Below are 17,295 nucleotides of genomic sequence, written 5' to 3'. Positions count from 1 at the left end.
CAACCCAAATAAAAAATGGACAATGGACTTGAAGAGATATTTCTTCAAAGAACATACACAAATGACCAATTGCTCGTGAAAAGACACAACATCAGTAGTTATTAGAGAACTGCAAACCCAAACCACAATGAGATACCACTTCAAACCTTATGGAATGGCTAAATAATAAAAATAAATAAATAAATAAAAAGCACCAGAAAATAACAAGTGTTGGTGAGGATGTGGAGAAAATGGAACACTCATGCATTGTTGTAGAGATTGTAAAATGGTGGAGCCACTGCAGAATATTTCGGCAGTTTCTCCAAAGATTAAACATAGAAGTACCATATGACCCAGCAATTCTACTCCAAGGTATGTATCTAAAAGAACTGAAAGTAGGGACTCAAAGAGATATTTGTGCACCAATTTTCATAGCAGCATTATTCACAATAGCCAAAAGATGGAAACTACCCGCTGTCCGTCTTCAGATGAATGGATAAACAAAATGTGGTATATGCTTCATTGGACTATTATTCAACCATAAAAAGGAATGAAATTTTGATGTATACTACAACATGGACCTTGTAATCATTGTGCTTAGTGAAATAAGCCAGATATAGAAGGACAAATTTTTATGATTATACTTACATGAGATGCACAGAATAGGCAAATCCATAGAGTCAGAAAGAATAGTGGTTACTTGGGCTCAGGGGGAAGGGGTGTTACTGTTAATGGGTACAAACTCTTCTGGATGATGATGAAAAAGTTTTGAATAGAAATAGTGGTAATAGTTGCATAACACTGCTAATGTATATAAGGCTACTTACTCAACTGTACAATTACAAATGGTCAAAATGATAAACATTATGTATATTTTGCCACAATAGAACAATAAAAACAACACATATTTATTATCTCCCAGTCTATGTGGGTCAGGAATACATGCCCAGCTTAGCTGGGCCTTCTACTTCAGAGTCTTCCATAAGACTGTGATCAATGTATGGTGCAGCACTGAAGGTTCTACTGGGGAATAATAATCTGCTCTCATACTCACGTGTGTGGTTGTTGGCTGGTTCAGTTAGTTGAGGGTTGTTGGACTGAGAAGCTTAGTTCCTCACTCATTAGTGCGCACTCTCAGTTCCTTGCTACATGGCTTTTTCAACATGGCAGATTGCTCCATCAAAGCCAGACAGAAAGGGAGGGTATACTGGAAAAACAGAAGTCACAATCCTTTGTAAGCTAATCACATGAGTGACATCTCATCGTTTTTATCATATTATAGTGGTTAAAATTAAGTGACTAAGTCCAACCCACAGTCAGAAGAAGAGGATTACACAAGCATAACATCTCAGGAGGCAGGGTTCACTGGGGGAAATCTTAGAAGTCAGCTTGCTACAATAAGATTGTATCAAATGACACCACAGTACATAGGGGAAAATTATTATTACACTATTGTATCACCATATAATAACAAACCAAATGTTTCTGAATATTTGGCAACATGTAGCCAAAGATTCAGATGATAGACTTGAATATTCACCTTTAGTCTATGTTTTTCTTGTGCCATAAAACACAGCCACAAAGATAAATACGCTTACTTTGATACTTCCACCATTTCTTTTTGAAATATGAGAACATTTTGAATGTAATCTTACATAAATGACACTTTTTGAAAGATGTTCAAACTATCTGGCCTTCTGAGAATCTGATTGCTTTATTATTGAACATCAATACTTTCTTCCAACAATTTGACATGCCATTAATTGTGACTGTAAATCTGTGCTAGATCCTTGTAGAACTGTAATTGATGCCCAATGGTATCTAGCTAGTACCTTAAATTATTTACCAATAAAGTTAATTATGTCTTTGAATAATATATAAATATACATGAATGCATATAAATCTATGTGTATACAATTTGTGCATATTGATGCCAAATAGACCTGTTATTTCTAAGAAAAAATGTGGTAAATCCTTAAACTCTGCCTCAGTTCTTAATAAAACATTTTTCTTACTAACTGGCCTCTAAGCTCTCATTAAATTGACTAATTTACTCATATTTCCATAAGATTTAAAACAGACATGTCTTAACTGCCTATTAAGTGCCTGCACAGGCTCTTGAGTTAATTCCTTGAATGCAAAACCTTGTTTCATTTTCTTTATGAACTGTGAACTTTGGTGCAATTTACTTAGTAGCCCTTGGACTTGGTTTTCTCAGGTGAAAATGTGATTAATAACAGTTTCTGCTCGACTGGGATATCAAGAGGATTAAATCAGTTAATACTTATAGAAGTACTTAGAAAAGTTCTATTATATCTCTATATAAATACATCTAGAGATAGAGATAGAGAGATAAGATAGGGAGGTGTAGAGGAATTATTGCTTAAAGCAAAAATAGTGTTGCAACAAATTTCTTTTTCTTTTCTTGGCTCCTTAAGCTAGAAGCTCCAGTTTTCAACTTGGTACGGGTTGAGGGTGGGAATTATAAAGGTCAAAGCAAGGTTGATGAAATACTTGAGCTTTCCAAATAAATATAAGAGTAGTTTCTGGCTTAAAACAAACAACAACAAAACATTCTTTTAGGTAAAACAGTATCTTCTGGATAATTATTCAGTCGATTCAACATTTAAACTTACTTTCAGGGTTATCTCTCTCTTCCTAATTACTCCTCATTTTTTTTCTTTCCAAATACAGTGTATTTAAAATCTCTGATGATAGAAATAATTATTCCAGTTCTCTCAGGGACAAAGTGATATTTTTCTTTATTTACTGTATGCTGGTAAAGTAGAGAAATTTCAGAGGCTCCCACTTAGCCTTTCCTAATTCATTTTCCTCATGAGATGGTTCAGGGACCTAAAGTGGGAATTCTGCCATTACTGAGTTTGTCTATTCCAACCATGCATCCAGAAATAAAATGGTAATTGGTATGAAACATTAATGGTATTTGATTATCTAGTCATTCATAGCCTGTGTTTAATAATCTAGAAAGTTTTAGAATTTCCCTTTTGTCTGTGTACATTCTGACAATGGTCTTATGTTTCATTACGGGAAGGCTGGAATAAAGACTTAAAGTATATAATTGTGGGGGGAAAGCAGGGTACTGCTTTGGGTGACCTAGTCTCATTTGCTTCAAGGAATTCCTGCCCATGAAGTGGCTCAGTGTGATTACAGTGTGGTTCTTAGGAGCACAAACCCTGGGACCAGATTGTCTTGGTTAACACTGCTCTGTAACTCACAGGTTGGGTAAGTTTAGGCAGTTAACACTCCAGTGAAATAGCTTCTCATCAGTAAAATGAGGTGTGTGAACATTTACCTTGCAGGTTTGTTGTGAGAATTAACCAAGTTAAGGAATAGATAGTTGACCCCCAAACAACATGGGTTTGAACTGCACGGGTCCACATATACATGGATTTTTTTTTTTTCCAGTAAGTCATACTACACGATCCTCGGGTTGAATTGAGGATGCAGAACTGCGGATAAGGGGGATCGACTACAGGACTTGAGCATCTAAAAGTTTTATTTTTTTGTATTTTTTTCTTTTTAAAAAAATTTTTATTGGAGTGTAGTTGATTTACAGTGTTGTGTTAGTTTCTGCTGTACAGCAATGTGAATCAGTTATACATATACATATATCCACTCTTTTTTAGATTCTTTTCCCATACAGGTTATCACACAGTATTGAGTAGAGTCCCCTGTGCTATACAGTAGGTTCTTATTAGTTATCTATTTCCTATGTAGTAGTGTGTGTATGTCAATCCCAATCTCCCAACTTATCCCTCCTCCCTCTTCCCCGCAGTAAGCAACCTAAATGTCCATCAACAGAGGAGTGGATAAAGGAGATGTGGTACATATATATAATGGAATATTACTTGGCCATAAAAAAGAATGAAATAATGCCATTTGCAGCAACATGGATGGACCTAGAGATTGTCATATTGAGTGAAGTAAGTCAGACAGAGAAAGACAAATATCATATGATATCATTTATACGTGGAATCTAAAAAAAATGGTACAAATGAACTTATTTACAAAACAGAAATAGAGTCACAGATGTAGAAAACATCTGCAGGTTTTAGTATCCATGGTAGGTCCTGGAACCAATACCCCAAGGATACTGGGGACACTGTATACCTCTTAGAGCAGGGATATTAAAGCCAGCCAATTCCTGAGAGGCACAGGATTCCTTGGAGGGCTGACTTTGATTTAAGAATCTCCAGTGAGTTTGTGAAACATTATACTATTCAGTAAGACTACACTGAACATTATACTATACAGTAAGACTTCCTTCAAGGTCTGATGACTATCCAAGCTTCTCCAAGATCTCTCTCCATTTGTTCTCACAAGCACTGAATGTGATAAAAAGCCTCGCATGTTTGTCTTGATACTTGCTTCTCAGAGAATATGCAGCAAAGGACTTACTACGAGATGAGTTAACCAGGAAGCAGACTCTGAGATGAAGATTAGCATACAATAAGCTAATTAAATATTATTCTTGAAATCTATATCAAGAAAAATAAAGGGAGCATTAACTGGGGAGAGGAAGGATTGTGGCTGCACGGCAGTATCAACAAAGGTACTGGCAGAACGGATGAGGAACTCCCAGTCTGAGACAGCTCTTCTAGTATGCTCAGTTTACAACTAGGTGGCTCGGCTTCACCTTTGCTTCTGTCAGTCATTGCATGCAGACAATCCCTGGGAGTGGGGTGTGGCTTTCTGATTCAGTACCAATGTATTATATGACTATATCTTAATGATACATGTAATCCAAAGATGAGATTTTGCATATTTTCATATAATTTAATTAAGTAGGCTACATTAGAGGCTTTATCTCTTCAAATACTAAAATATATGTATTTCATATTTTAATAAATATTTGCGAAACTATTTTATAAATATATATTATAGAATTTCAAATTCGTCAATGATTTCTGATAATACACATTAAGAGCTTTCACTAATTGCCTGTATTAAAAGTAACATTTTATATTGTGCCATAAAATCATATAATAAAGTATTATTAATCTCTCATACAAAGTATTAAAAAATCCTAGGTTGGGGAATCTCTGCAATTTAATGGCTTCTTCTATAATACCTTTATAACAAGACCAAATAGATGCTAGACATACTCTGCTTAGCCTTGAGAATAGAGTATAGAATGGTACTCTATAACTAAGAACTCAAGAATTCTTAGGGGGTCCAAATAGAACTAAAATACTAGGATCGTTTAGTTTATCCACTATTATCTAACCTAATATAACCTGTGACTAAACAGAAATTCCCAGGATATTTATATCAAGCAGGATTCCTTTATAAGTCAGCATTTTCCTGGAGCTTCCAATACTTAATCTTAGTTCTAGGTGCTGTTAATTATCCTGTGAGCTCCAACAACTAAGACTCTGCTCCTACTTATTTGCAGATGACTTCAGTATTACCATTTCTGTAAGGGATTTTACATACACAAAGGCTGTTTTGAAAATACATACCAGGAGGGTATAATGTGATAATGGATATTCTGAAAGAATGTTTCAATACTCTGACATTATAAAGGCAGAGCAGATGGTTCACCGACGTTTAACTTTGATTTGCTATTCATTGGTCACCATTCTTCTATATTTGTTAGAGAATGTTAAGTACTTCCCCCAACCTGATATCAAGGTAATCATTTTTGTGCTTCCTATAAAATACAAGCTCTGGGAAAGGATAACTGAACAATCAGGATAGGGTAAAGGCAGAGAAGTATTTTATTATAGGCCACTTCAAAGATCAGTTCGTACTGCCCATAATAACAAGTTTAAACGATCCTGCCTGAGTCTGCTATTAGCAATCGCACTGTTACATTATGCATGACATTTGACTATTCATAGAAAAGAAAATGCACTATATTCCATTAGCGGTTTCCTATAAGTGTAAGTCTACAAATTACTGGTGATGTTTAGGCTGATGTGTTACTTTTTTACATATTTATGATGCTCTTGTCACATTCATTATTAATATGAATGTAATGTGAGGGACTAAAGATCAACATGATTTCTATCAGTTTCAGATTCTGTGTTTGTGCTCAAACTCTTATGCAAATATGATAGTGTATTTACATTCTGCACTTATGCATGATCACAAAAGACTCTTGTGCTTTGCCTTATATCATAATCAGTATACCAAAAGTGTAAAAGGACACCCCAAAATAAGTTAAAGTAAATGCTGTTATTTCTGAAATCAGCAAATAATGACACTCTACAATGGCTGGCTAGTCTCTTGATTCAGAACCACTCATAGACACTTTCTAGGAAGACCAGCACATAATATTTCTCCTAAAATGTGGATCTGTTTCTATGGTAAATATTTCCAAAAGAGGTAATTTTATAGAACGCAGGTTTAATGCAGAGTTTCCTGGACTCTGAGAAGTTTATCTTTCCCTTTATTCTGTCTGAGTATAAAGATTTTTGTGCCACATGCGTCTACATGATTGGGCCCTTAAGAAAATTTACAATTCTGGGATGGATAAGAACAAAACATATCTTACATTGTCACTGGGCCTGTCACAAATTAGATTTGGGACATTTTAATTCTCTTATCTCAAGAATTTATAAATTTTCACAATGAAAATATATTATTGAAGGTTTTGCTTCTAACTTTGACAGTGTAGATATAATCAGACCACAAATGCTAGATAATTATTTTTTAAGAAAGAAAAAATAAAGAGATGGGGGAGAAAAAATAAACAAACCCAAACAAGTGAAAATATGGGTTTGAAGGCACTGAAGAGTAGTCAGTACTCAGACCAAGATTTAAGAACAAAACATACTGAGGTCACCTGTATATTTGCAGGCATTTTTTTTTTTCTCCTGGCACTTTTGGCCATCAGAAAGCAGAAACCTTGAGTTTGTAGCAATCTCACTGAGTTACCAAGGCAGCCAGGACTTGAACGAACACCTCAAATAAAAGTCAACTACAGCTGATGTCAGGATGCAAGCCTATTTAAATGTTTGAAAATCAATCCTGCACCTCACTACTTAGGAGACTAAATGAGAAAATTTATATTTAATGCATAAATATACTTGATAAAATTCAGCACCCAATCATGGTTCAAGAAAACAAAATAAAAACAAGCCATACAAAACGTCTAAGCAGCCAAGAATAGTAAGAGTCATCCGTTATTAAATAACTATATACCAAGTACCATATCTAAAGACAGAATAGTGCAATCTTGCTCAGGAAGTTAGAGAAGTCTATTTGTTAACACTATTTACATTTTATGTTATTCTGGCAAGACAAAGACAGATATGAGAAAGAGAGAAGGAGAAATAAAACTGTCTTAATACAAGGCATTATTGTTTACATAAAAAAAGTCCCAAGAGTATACATGTAAACTATTAGAACTATTAAGTAAATTTAACACAATCACTGGATACAATGCCAACATACAAAATTAGATTGCATTTCTATACATCAGAAAAAAGTTATTAGATCAAATAAAGGAATACATTTGTAATAGTATTAAAATTATCAAATATGTTTGGAATTAGCTAATTAAGATGTGTAAAACTTCTCAGAAAACTAAAATACATTTCTGAGAAGCATTAAAAAATGAAATAAATTAAAAGTTTATCCTTTTTATGAATGGAAAGACTCAATATTGTAAAAATGTCCATTCTTTTAAAATTGATCTGTGGATCCAAAGAAATTTAAAGTAAAATTCTTAGAGGTTTGTTTTATTTTATTTTTTCACCTGAGAAAACTGACAAAATGAATCTAAGACTTACATGGAAATGCAAGTGGCAAGAACAGTGAAGACACTTTTGTGAGGAACAACAAAGTTGAAGGACTTGCACTATATGTTATAGAAACTTATTTCCAATTTTTGACAATTAAAAGTGTTGTTGAAATAAGAATTAAAGAGCAGACAGGACAGAATAAAGAGTCAGACCTACTTGTACAGATACAAATCTACTTACACAGTCACTTCACTTATAACAATAATTGCCACTGTTTATGCTGGATCAACTGAATATTCAGATAGGGAAAAATGAACCTGACTCCTATCTTATGCCATATATAAAAAATCAATTTCGATTGAACTGTAGGCCTAAATGGAAAAATAAAATAATTTTTCCAGAAAAAATAATAGAAGAGTATCTTTTGCTTACCTTGGGATAAATGACTATTTCTTTAAGATAAAAACAATAAAAGAGAAAAAAATTAATAATGAAGGAAAATATTAATTAAATGGATCTTAGTTAAATGCAGAATTTGAGTTTGTAAAATATGTTAGTATTAAGAAAATGAAAAAATAGAGAATAAAATAATATATTTAGACTACATGTCTCAGACCAAAGATTCATATACATTAGCATAAAAAGATTGTTACAAATCATTGAGAAAGGACAGACTGTAATAAGGAAATGGGAAAATGACTAAAAATGCTTTTCAATAGACGATATTAAAATATTCAACATGACTACTCATAACCACAACTATTTACCTATACACCTCCCCCCAAATTATTTAAACTAAAAGGAAAAAAAAAAACTGAATACAAAGTGTTGGTGAGGATATAGTGTGATTGAAAATACATTTATTGTTAGTATGTTTGTAAACTGCACAACCACTTTAAAAATAGTAAAGCTAAACGTATGCATATCTTATAGCAATTTCATTCCTACATATATATCCAAAGTATTTGTGTATAACTTTACATCAAAACACATGTATAAAATTGTGTAAAGCATCCTTATTTGTAACAGCACCAAATCTAAATTAATAAATCTCTACTATGTGCAACAGCATGGATAAATCTCACAGATCACTGCTACATGCAACAACATAGATGAATTTCAAATTATAATCACAAATGAAAGAAGCCACAATCAAGAACACACACTGTGTGATTTCATTTACGTAAATTTCAAAACCAAGAAAAACTCATCTTTGCTTACAGCATTCAGAATAATGGTTCTTTAGGGGAACAGTGTCATGGAAGGAGCACAAAAATTGTTTCTAATTTTCATGGTGATTTTTCTATATTTTGATGTGAGTGGTTCTTACACAGGTGTATTCACATTGTGAAAATTAAAGAAGTTATACACATTTCATGCATATATTTTCCATTCTGCACACTGTATTTCAATAAAATATTGTTAATCAAATATTTGTCTAACATTGTTTTGAGGAAATTGTTGCTATTCGAATAATGGCCATATTTCTATTATTGGGAAATATAAAACCATACAAGAATATGTGTTCTTGTATGCTACACTATCCTACCATGACATTTACTTCTGCGAAAGATGCTAGAAGAAGAAATAGGGTATGTATCCGTTTCTTGCTTTCTTCATCCATATATCAACCCGTATCTATGGGAGGGAGATATGTTTAATATAAATCATAATAAATGTCTTGAAAAATAAAGATGTTTTATAATATAATTACAATAATATATTTCAACAAAGAGAATGAGAGAATGAACTATCTCTCCTCATTTCTGCTATCAAAACTGTACTCCTGCTTCAAAGTTATTTCAAATGCTAAATATTCAGTGTAGTTGCCCTAAGATCTCCAGTGAAAATCAATAGTCCCTTCTTCTGTTATTTAAGAGTACTTTGCTTTGTTTCTATATTATTATTATAATACATGTGTAATTCTGTTTAGCCTCATACTTGTTTCAATGCCTTCTCCCTCATTAAGTGTATGCTATATGTAAGACAAAAACAAGTACAAAGATGAATATGTGAAGTTTCTGTCCCCTCAATTTTTGACTTTAAATGAAAAGTATATACTTTTGATTTTATATTACAATGAAATCTATAATAAGTACTGCCATTAAGATGGAAGAAAGGTACATTTGGACAAAATGCATCATGGGGAAAATCCCGTGAGTGAGGGAGGGTTTGAGCCTGATCCAAGAATATAGTAAGTTGTTCCTCTGTTATTTTATTTAGTCAATTATTCAAGATTTATTGAGTGTTTCTACATACCTGACACTGAGATGGATGCTGGGAATATACTAGTGAATAAGATGCAAGCTCTACTGTAAAGAAGTTCAGAGTTTAAGGACAGAAATCCATGCCTTGATGTATAGTCACAGCAGAGTGGAATGCATATATGTTATGTTTCAAGTGCTCTGATAGCATAGAAGAAGGAGACATAGTGGCTGAGTGGTCAGTAGACATAAAAACAACATCAACTGTGTATATATATTTATATATATAGTAACTTTACCACATATAAAGTTACTTCACTAAGCTTTCCTTACCTGACTCCTCTCATTTGTGCCTAGACTAAACGTTTTCAGCAGGCATTATTACTGGATTTAATGGATAAGGAAACCAAGGGACAAGGAGTTCAACTAGCTTGCCTAAAGGACACAGAATTAGTAATTCACAGATCCTGGCTTAGAAACTAAAATCATCCTATTTCAAAGCTCTGACAATAATATCTTAAGCTTTAATCATATAGTCTCTATGAATGTACCCTCAAGTGACACTTTTCCACCTGCAGGCATTAAGAGCACAGACTGAAAAAAATTTATGAAACTCTGTTGCACTGAATATAGATGGGACTCAGAATTCTTCTCAATACAGGCCTACAGTCACTATTAACTTCTCAGAGTTACACTGTGTATTAATTTCTGTCTCAGAGAAGTCTTTAAAGAAAGACTCTGAGCACATGTTAGGTAGGTGAAAAGGTAAGTTATTTTGAACTCTTTATCTGGTAAATTGCTCATCTGCATTTCATTTTGTTCATTTTCTCAGGTTTTGTCTTATTCTTTCGTTCGGAAGGTATTCTTTTCTCTCCTCATTTTGCCTAATGCTCTGTGTTTGTTTCTATGTATTAGGCATTTCAGTTATGCCTCCTGGTCTTGAAAGTGTGGCCTTATGTACAAGGTGTCCTGCAGGGTCCAGTGGTGCATTCCTCCCTGGTCACAAAGCCAGGTGCTCCAAGGTTAGCCCCTGTGTGCTGTGTGCACCCTCCTGTTGTGATTGGGCTGCAATTGCTGTGGGTGTGCTGGCTGCGAAGCCCAGCTGTGTCTTTTGCTGGCGTGCTGGTGTGTGGGGCTGGCACCCTGGAGCGGGAGACACTTTGGAGGGGTGGTGGTGCTGACTGGGCAGCCCACCAGCTAGTGCGGGGCAAGAGCTGCTTAGGAGGGGCCGACTGAATCAGGTGGGTCCTGAGTGGAACGCATGGGTGGGCTTTTTGTGTTAGCTAGGTTGATGGAAAGAGACATAAATGGTGCGCACCGGCGCCAGGTCAGTTAAGTGGAAAGAGAATTAAAAAAAAAAAATAATAATGCCACCCGCCATCACTTCTGTCCTTGGAGAAAGTTCTACCAGTTCCCTGCCCCTCTGACACATGCCCTAAAATCAATGAATCTCCTTCCATGACCCAGACATTTTTCAAGCTGCTGTCTCTGTGCTGGCATCTGGAGAGAGTGAGTTTGTGTACAGGTCCTTTAAGAATGGAGTTTAGGTTTCCCACAGTCCTCTGACTCTCCTGGGTGTAAGCCCTACTGGTTTTCAATGCCAGATATTATGGGGGCTCCCCTGGGCTGGGGAGCCCAATGTGGGGCTTGGACCCCTGGCTCCTCCGGGGGGGACCTTTGCGACTTTGATATTCCTCCTACTTGCGAGTTGCGGTGCTAGGGGTGTGGATTCTGACTAGACCACAACACTGCCCCCCAACCCCCGCTTGATGTGGCCTTTTCTCTATATTCTTAGTTGTAGAAAATCTGTTCTGCTAGTCTTCAAGTAATTCTCAGCTATTCTATGTGGAGTTGTAGTATTGGTGTGCCCATGGGAGGAGGTGATCTCAGGATCTTACTACTTCACCATCTTGATCCAGACTCATACCATGACATTTTTAACTTAATGCTAATAATATGTGCAAATGAGGTTATCAAATGAATAAATAATGTCCTGCAAATAATATGTTTAATATGTATGCACTGACAAGATTTTACTCAATATTTACTGACCTTAAAATTAAAAAAAACTCAACATGTTCACTTCATTTAATATTATTTTAGGGTTTTTTTAACAAGGCAAGAGAATATAAATATGCCACACACAGCACATGCTGATGTTTTTTCAGAATTTTTGTTTCTTCTTTTGAATTTCATTATTAATCTTTACAATAGAGATGGAATCATATATTCAATTTCCACTTTCACAAAACATATCTGCTTGATTTTAGCATCTGGGATTAACATGTATGGTTATGAAATTCAGGACACAGATAATGTGCATTATAAATCTTAATTTGTTCCATGTTTTATGCATTTATTAGTGGAGAATTATAAGGCAGCACTGCTATGTTGTGGTGGAAATCTTACTGAATCTTAAAACTTGATGTCTAAAGGAGAATCAAAGCATATTGAATGGTACTGCACCTCCTAGAATCTAAGCGGGAGACACATACTGTCAAACCAAAAATGACAGGGACTCGTGGTGCTGGAAAAGCCTTTCACTTTGATAAAATGCCTACCACAAAGCATTCAACACTCTTTCACATTGAATGCAGGCAACTGTCATTTTGATTTTTCTTCATGCATGAATTACAGAAAAGAAAACAAAACTTAACAAAAGATAATTTTATCTCTAAAGAGAATGAGCCTGAATTAGCCTATATAATATAGTGTTGAAAAGCATGTAAAGAAAATCTGCAGTAATTCCCAAAGTCTAATTTTAGCTCATAATTTTAATGCACCTCCCAATAGAACTGTTTAATCAGGAATAATGAAAATTAATGACTACCAGACAGCACTTCATTTCCAAAGAGCTTTAGGAAAGTTAACACGCTGTTATATGGACTTAGCTCTAACAAGCTTCTGGGTCACTGGTGAGCCGGTTCAAATATGCATGTATTGTACTGATTATTCATAAGTCATGTCTCCGCAATTACAAGCGTTGTGCTTTGGGCATTCTTCAAAGACAGCACTGTATAAACCAGCTGTATATTAAAGGCTTTTATTCAAGATACATGAGTCAATGCAACACTGGAGAAACTCCTCATTTTAAGAAAAAAAACCAATATGGATATGTGACAGTATTGACAACCTCAATGTTATATTACCTAAATAGGTTCTAAAGTGGAATATTTTACTAAAATAATTTACTTTAGGTGTCAGGTACCATCTTTAATGTTTCAAGTACAGTTTCTAACTGAAAAAAATAACCCTCTATTTCACCTTTCTCTACTTAATTTTCTTTTTAACATCTTTATTGGAGTATAATTGCTTTACAATGTTGTGTTAGTTTCTGCTGTATAACAAAGTGAATCAGTTATATGTGTACATATACCCCATATCCCCTCCCTCTTGCACCTCCCTCCCACCCTCCCTATTCCACCCTCTGGGTGGTCACAAAGCACCGAGCTGATCTCCCTGTGCTAGGCACCAGCTTCCCACAAGCTATGTATTTTATATTTGGTAGTGTATATATGTCCATGCTACTCATTCACTTCGTCTCAGCTTACCCTTCCCCCTCCGCATGTCCTCAAGTCCATTCTCTAGGTCTGCATCTTTATTCCTGTCCTGCCCCTAGGTTCTTCAGAACCATTTTTCTTTTTTTTTTTTTTAGATTCCAAATATATATGTGTTAGCATACAGTATTTGTTTTTCTCTTTCTGACTTACTTCACTCTGTATGACAAACTCTAGGTCCATCCACCTCATTACAAATAACTTAATTTCATTTCTTTTTATTGCCAAGTAATATTCCATTGTATATATGTGGCACATCTTCTTTACCCATTCATCTGTTGATGGACATTTAGGTTGCTTCCATGTCCTGGCTATTGTAAATAGTGCTGCAATGAACACTGTGGTACATGTCTCTTTTTGAATTATGGTTTTCTCAGGGTATATGCCCAGTAATGGGATTGCTGAGTCATATGGTAGTTCTATTTTTAGATTAAGGGACCTACATACTGTTCTCCATAGTGGCTGTACCAATTTCATGCCTACCAACAGTACAAGAGGATTCCCTCTTCTCCACACCCTCTTCAGCATTTATTGTTTGTAGAATTTTTGATGATGGCCAGTCTGACTGGTGTGAGGTGATACCTCATTGTGATTTTGATTTGCATTTCTCTAATGATTAGTGATGTTGAGCATCCTTTCATGTGTTTCTTGGCAATCTGTATATGTTCTTTGCAGAAATAACTATTTAGATCTTCTACCCATTTTTGGATTGGGTTGCTGTTTTTTTGATACTGAGCTGCATGAGCTGCTATATATTTTGAGGATTAATCCTTTGTCAGTTGCTTTGCTTGCAAATATTTTCTCCCATTCTGAGGGTTGCCTTTTCATCTTGTTTATGGTTTCCTTTGCTGTGCAAAATCTTTTAAGTTTCATTAGGTCCCATTTGTTTATTTTTGTTTTTATTTCCATTACTCTAGGAGGTGGGTCAAAAAGGATCTTGCTGTCACTTATGTCATGGAGTGTTCTGCCTATGTTTTCCTCTAAGAGTTTTATAGTGTCTGGCCTTACATTTAGGTCTTTAATCCATTTTGAGTCTATTTTTGCATATGGTGTTAGGGAGTGGTCTAATTTCATTCTTTTACATGTAGCTGTCCAGTTTTCCCAGCACCACTTATTGAAGAGGCTGTCTTTTTTTTTTATCCATTGTATATTTTGGCCTCCTTTATCAAAGATAAGGTGACCATATGTGTATGGGTTTATCTCTGGGCTTTCTATCCTGTTCCACTGATCTATATTTCTATTTTTGTGCCAGTACCATACTGTCTTGATTACTGTAGCTTTGTAGTATAGAGATTTCTCCAAAGAAGATATATAGATTGCCAACAAACACATGAAAGGATGCTCAACATCACCAATCATTAGAGAAATGCAAATCAAAACTACAATGAGGTATCACCTCACACTGGTCAAAGTGGCCATCATCAAAAAATCTACAAACAATAAATGCTGGGGAGGGTGTGGAGAAAAGGGAACCCTCTTGCACTGTTGGTGGGAATGAAAATTGATACAGCCACTATGGAGAACAGTATGTAGGTCCCTCAACAAACTAAAAATAGAACTACCGTATGACTCAGCAATCCCCCTACTGGGCATATACCCTGAGAAAACCATAATTCAAAAGGAGACATGTACCACAATGTTCACTGCAGCACTATTTACAGTAACCAGGGCATGGAACCAACCTAGATGTCCATTGACATCTGAATGGATAAAGAAGATGTGGCAAATATATACAATGGAATATTACTTGCCCAAAAAAATAAACGAAATTGAGTCATTTGTAGTGAGCTGGACAGAACTAGAGCCTGTCATACATAGTGAAGTAAGTAAGAAAGAGAAAAACAAATACGGGATGCTAACACATATATATGGAATCTAAAATAAAAACAAAATGGTACTGATGAACCTAGTTGAAGGGCAGAAATAAATAAGAAGACATAGAGAATAGACTTGAGGACATGTGGTGAGAAGGGGAAGATGGGGCAAAGTGAGAGTTGCATCGACATATATACACTGCTGAATGTAAAAAGTTGGCTGGTGGGAAGCAGCAGCATAGTACAGGGAGATCAGCTCAGCGCTTTGTGATGACCTAGAGGGTTGGGATAGGGAGGATGGGGAGGAGATGCAAGAGGGAGGGAATAGGGGGACATGTGTATGCATATGGCTGATCCACTTTGCTGTGCAACAGAAACTAACAGAGTATTGTGAAGCAGTTATACTCCAGTAAAGATCTATTTAAATAAATAAATAAATAAGTCCTGCCACTCCCTTCTGGCTTGAAGAGTTTCAACTGAAAGATCAGCTGTTAATCTTATGGGGTTTCCCCTGTATGTTATTTGTTGCTTCTGCCTTGCTGCTTTTAATGTTTTTTCTTTGTATTTAATTTTTGATAGTTTCTTTAGTATGTGTCTTGGTGTGTTTCTCCTTGGATTTATCCTGTATGGGACTCTCTGTGTTTCCTGGACTTGACTATTTCCTTTCCCATATTAGGGAATTTTTCAACTATAACTTCTTCAAACGTTTTCTCAGACCCTTTCTTTTTCTCTTCTTCTGGGACCCCTATAATTCGAACGCTGGTGCATTTAATGTTGTCCCAGAGGTCTCTGAGACTGTCCTCAATTCTTTTCATTCTTTTTTCTTTATTCTGTTGTGTGGCAGTTATTTCCATTTCATTTTGCACTTCACTCATCCATTCTTCTGCCTCAGTTTTCTGCTGTTGATTCCTTCTAGAGAATTTTTAATTTCATTTACTGTGCTGTTCACCATTGTTTGTTTGCTCTTATTTCTTCAAGGTCCTTGTTAAATGTTTTCTTTATTTTCTCCATTCTATTTCCAATATTTGGGGTCATCTTTACTCTTATTACTCTGAATTCTTTTTCAGTTATACTGCTTATTTCCTCTTCATTTGTTTGTTCTGGTAGGTTTTTACCTTGCTCCTTCATCTGCAGCATATTTCTCTGTCTTTCTCTGTGTTTGGCGTCTCCTTTTTGTAGACTGATGGTTCGTAGTTCCCATTATTTTTGGTGTCTGCCCCCAGTGGGTAAGGTTCGTTCAGTGGCTTGTGTAGGTTTCCTGGTGGAGGGGACTGGTGCTTGTGTTCTCGCGGTGGGGCTGTACCTTGTCCTTCTGTTGGGCAAGGCCATGACCGGTGGTGTGTTTTGGAGTGTCTGTGAACTTAGGATGACTTTAGGTAGATTTTAGTGCCTGTGGGCACACAGGGAAGGAATCCCCTCTCCTCGTGCACCCTGAAACAAAGGTCTCCTGACTCTCTGGTAAGACCAGACTTTTTCCCAGACTCCCTCCTGGCTAGCTGTGCGCTTCAGGCTGTCTTCACATAGCCAACCACAGTCTTCTCCTTGGGATCTGACCTCCGAAGCCGGAGCCTCAGCTCCCAGCCCCCACCTGCACTGGTGGGTGAGTAGACAAGCGTCTCAGGCTGGTGAATGCTGGTGGGCACTGATCCTCTGTGTGGGAATCTCTCCACTTTGCCCTCTGCACCCTTGTTGCTGTGCTTTCCTTCATGGCTCTGAAGCTTCCCCGCCACCAACCCTCTTTCCCCTCCAGTGAATGTGCTCCCTCGTGTGTGGAAACTTTTCCTCCTTTGCAGCTCCCTCCCAGAGGTGCGGGTCCCGTCCCTATTCTTTTGTCTCTGTTTTCTTCTTTTGTCCTACCCAGGTACGTGGGGAGTTTCTTGCCTTTTGGGAAGTCTGAGATCTTCTGCCAACATTCAGTAGCTCATCTGTAGGAGTTGTTCCATATGTAGATGTATTTTTGATGTATTTATCGGGAGGAAGGTGATCTCCACATCTTACTCCTCTGCCATCTTGAAGGTCTCCTCTCTAC

The 17,295-nt window shown here is 36.2% G+C and overlaps 1 long non-coding RNA gene across 1 annotated transcript in view; it reads right to left on the bottom strand.

The window, feature by feature from the left end:
- Nucleotides 1-1,039: 1,039 nt before the first annotated feature.
- Nucleotides 1,040-17,295, bottom strand: part of LOC141275779 (uncharacterized) — a 106,118-nt gene continuing 89,862 nt past the window's right edge. The window contains exon 3 of the long non-coding RNA XR_012324071.1: nt 1,040-1,186. This is a non-coding gene — a long non-coding RNA (uncharacterized lncRNA). The remainder of the gene's footprint in view (nt 1,187-17,295) is intronic.

The sequence above is a fragment of the Tursiops truncatus genome, chromosome 11, assembly GCF_011762595.2.
Source record: "Tursiops truncatus isolate mTurTru1 chromosome 11, mTurTru1.mat.Y, whole genome shotgun sequence".
NCBI classification, from domain to species: Eukaryota; Metazoa; Chordata; class Mammalia; order Artiodactyla; family Delphinidae; genus Tursiops; species Tursiops truncatus.
The sequence above is the reverse complement of the archived record's forward strand: the minus strand, read 5'-3'. Positions and strand labels throughout refer to the sequence as shown.